At 38.1% G+C, this 4,087-nt stretch overlaps 1 long non-coding RNA gene across 1 annotated transcript; it reads right to left on the bottom strand.

The window, feature by feature from the left end:
• Positions 1–234: 234 nt before the first annotated feature.
• Positions 235–1,181, bottom strand: LOC109612911 (uncharacterized). The gene is made up of 3 exons (XR_002194732.2): positions 634–1,181; positions 434–565; positions 235–355 (listed from the first exon to the last, which is right to left on the bottom strand). It is a non-coding gene; the product is annotated as an uncharacterized LOC109612911 (long non-coding RNA).
• Positions 1,182–4,087: the final 2,906 nt, after the last annotated feature.

The following is a 4,087-nucleotide window of genomic DNA, read 5'->3' on the forward strand; positions in this document are numbered from 1 at the left end:
TAACACCATTAGCATGGAAAAGCTCCAATGGCAAAAACGAAATTACAAAACTAAAAGAAAACAACAACAACAGCAGCACACAATTTATAAATTAATGTGTCTGCTAATGGCGCTTTTGTTGTGTTCTCTTTTTCCGTTGTTTCGTTTCGTTTCATTTTGTTTTTCGCAAAACAGAGATTTGAGATTGGAAGAAGAAGATGCGAAATTTTCATTTAGTTGTTGTTGTTGTTTTTGGTTTATTTTCTGGTATGTAAACAAAATACAATTTTTAGTTTAATGCGATCAAGCTAGGGGGGGGAAGTAAGTCATCGCCATTGTCGTCATTCGCATTTACCATCCAAACAAAAGGCGCACGCTGAACCAAATAAAAATCGAGAAGAGCCAGCAAAAAGTAATAACAACCAACAACAATGAAAAACAGATGATTACTCACACAACAACGCGGCCAAAAAAAAAAGGAAGCGAGTGAACGAACCAACGTTGAAACAAATAATCAACCGACCAACAGACCGATAGACAGACAGCCATAAAAAACGCCGAAACAGAGATAAAGTCCAACAAGAAACTGAAAAAGAAGATGAAGAAAGTTAAGTTGAACATTGAAATGAAGCAGTGCTCTTTGCTTGTTTTTACTTCCTTTCCGTTCCGATGAAAACAGCCGTTGTTGTTGTTTACTTCTTCGAATCTCTGCAACTTGGCAGCGGCCTGCTTTTTCTCCCAGCAGCACAAGACGAAGGCAACAAAAAGAAACTTTCCACTCCAGTTGTGTATGAATGGATGATTAATACAGAGCCATCCGATTAGGGACTAGGTTAGGTCGTTTGGGTGCTATGTGTCACATGCCTGGCTTTATGGCGGCGCTTTGTTTAGTTGGAAGATTTTTTCTGCTAGATACGTACTCGTACACATATAGCATCTATTTGAGGTGCCCCGTATTGTGATTAAAAAATTTTCACCGACATATTATATTATTATATTTTGGCCCGTGTGGGCACAGCTCGTTACTCTAGAGCAGGACTGAACAAGTCAAATCACACTAAAGGTGGGAACACATAAAGCGCTTATCTGGCTGGCTTAAGTCATCCGCTGGCTTCTTCGGAAATGAACAAAGGAGCCTAGGGCCAAAATCGAACTAAGTCAACCTAAAACTCCTTTGTTCATCTACGAAGAAACCAGTCGATGACTTATGCCAACCAAATATGCACTTTATGTATTTCCGCCCTAATGCTTTTTTGACTGACATAAATCGTAAGGGAACAAAAGAACAGACTTCATAAAAGAACAAAAGATGTTTTAGGTTGATATAGTTCGATTTTGGTCCATCATTTATATTGGTTCACCCTACGAGTCTTTGTTCTTTTAAGAAGAATCCCACCGTTGATTTAAGTCAATGAAAAGTCTTCTATATTTTCTCAACTTAATTGTTATTTTTCTACTTCAGTCGCCCCTAAAAAAATCGGAATTATCTCCACTATTGTACAGATCTGACTCCGAGAGTCTGATTTTATTATAAATGATGAGCGTACAAATGGTCAGTACTTGAAAAGCCTTACGGTAGAAATACATAAAACGCATATTTGACTGGCTTAAGCTGGAAATACATAAAGAGCATATTTGTTTGGCTTAAGTCATCGGCTGGCTTCTTCGTAGATGAACAAAGGAGTTTTAGGTTGACTTAGTTCGATTTTGGGCCTAGGCTCCTTTGTTCATTTCCGAAGAAGCCAGCCGATGACTTAAGCCAGCCAAATATGCTCTTTATGTATTTCCAGCCTTAAGTCATAGGCTGGCTTCTTCGTAGATAAACAAAGGAGTTTTAGGTTGACTTAGTTCGATTTTGGCCCTAGGCTCCTTTGTTCATTTCCGAAGAAGCCAGCCGATGACTTAAGCCAGCAGGTAAGCGCTTTATGTATTTCCAGCCTTAAGTCATCCGCTGGCTTCTTCGGAAATGAACAAAGGGGCCTTGGGCCAAAATCGAACTTAGTCAACCTAAAACACCTTTGTTCATCTACAAAAAGTCAACCTATGACTTAAGCCAGCCAAATATGCGCTTTATGTATTTCCAACCTTAAAGCATTTAAGAAAACCCTAATGAGCAATATGCTTCAATATACAGGCTGAGATAAAAAACTGCAACCAAATCAAACGCCATAATTATCACATTCTTTTAAATCTTATTGAATGAAAGCAAAAAATGTCGGAAATAGCATCAAATTTTAGAATAAGTTTAGATTTGTTCGAAAAAGAACTATGGCCTTCAAACGGCCAACGAAACCGTCACACGCTGCCCGAATGTTGCTCTGCGGTATTTTGGCCCATTCTCGGCGAAGCATTCGACACTTTGGTATTTTTTAGTGCCTACCTTGCTTTCCAAAATACTCCAGACACAATAATCCAACGGATTGGAATCCGGAGATTTTGGTGGCCACTGTGCGCTGGAAATGAAGCGACGAACCTCATTTTGTAACTATTTTTGTTGGGATGTCCAAGGTCTGCGGCAAAAATGTTTGTTTGCCGAAGGCTTTAATACACCCTCAAGAATATTTTCGCAATAATCTTCGGCTTTAATTCTGATGCCAAGGTCGATTAATACGATCGGTGAGTGACCATCGGCTGTTATGGCGCCCCACACCATCACCATGACCGCCGCTTGAGTTCGTAGGTGCACATTTCCAGCTGACCTCTTTGGCATGGAAACACAATCATTTTGTTTGTATACAAACTGCTGGACAACGAATGTTTTCTCATCGGAGAAAACCAAATTTGGCAGTTCCCCACTTTCGGCAAAGCGAAGCAAGTCTTTAGCTCTTTTGAGTCTATTTTCTTTCTCTTGCGGTATGAGTTCTTGCACTTTTTGGAATTTCAATGGCTTTACCCCGAGCTTATTTTCCAATATTTGCCGAATGGAATATTGCGATACGTTCAGCTCACGAGCCATTTTTCGGCCACTGCAACGCGGGTTTTGATCAAGTCGCTTCTATACTTTTCGAACCATTACTGCTGGTCTTGCTGTTTTCTTCCGGGCTACGCTACCAGCATCACGGTAACGAGCGATGATACGAAACACAAAAGACTTATTCACATTTAAATGCTGGAGTGCTCTAACGATAGCCACTTGTGGTTTTCCAGCCAAATATAAAGAAATCACATTTTCACGCTTGAATTCCATCACGAAAAACTTTTTTTTTGGAAAATTCTAACCAAAATGCTTTTGTACGCTTGTAAACGATATAATGAGCTGCCACTGGAATAATTTTAATAGCTGTCGGACGATTGGCTTAGAAATGACAGCAGTCCGAAGTTGGTTGCAGTTTATTCATCTCATCCTGTATATGGGATTGTTGTTGAGATATTTCCCGATAAAGAACACACGCAGTTAAATTGAAAATTATAATAATTTAGCTAGACACACAGATGCTCTGTTCCAGAACCTACAATAATCTGCCAGTTTTGCAATATTATTTCGATATCATAAAGGGAAGATTGGTTATCGTAGTAAAAATCTTCATATCCTTCAAGTTCTGGTAAAATATGAACAATTTCCAGTAAAATATGAACACATAAATTCAAAACCTACTTATTACAAATACAAAATAAAATTTTCAATTATCATTTATAAAAATGTATCTTTAAAATATTCTCCAGCATTATCCATTCTGAAGATATCTATTTGTAAATTAATTTTTTCAAATCTCTAAATATAATAACGGAACTAATATAACTTTAGATATTCAATGTCCATATTAAAGTGTTATATTTCGAAATGCAGAATAGCATCCATGATACCTATGTAGGTATGTACCTTTATATTTACAAACATTTCTATCCTTCACCCCACCGTACGGTGTGTGCATGCCTAAATACGACATCTCGACTATTTACATTCATGTCATTTCTATTAAAGGTCTCTTCTTCTTCTTCAGAAAAATGCATCAGCGACGACAATCAATAGCAAGAATGCCACCAACACCAGCTACTGCAGCAGCAACAACAACAACAACAATGGAATGGAAAACAAAATACTAGCACAAAGAGAAACCTCAAGCGATTACGTTACAGAATTAATACAAAACTCTGAAGGTTAACATGT

Source organism: Musca domestica, unplaced genomic scaffold, assembly GCF_030504385.1.
Source record: "Musca domestica strain aabys unplaced genomic scaffold, Musca_domestica.polishedcontigs.V.1.1 22, whole genome shotgun sequence".
NCBI lineage: Eukaryota > Metazoa > Arthropoda > Insecta > Diptera > Muscidae > Musca > Musca domestica.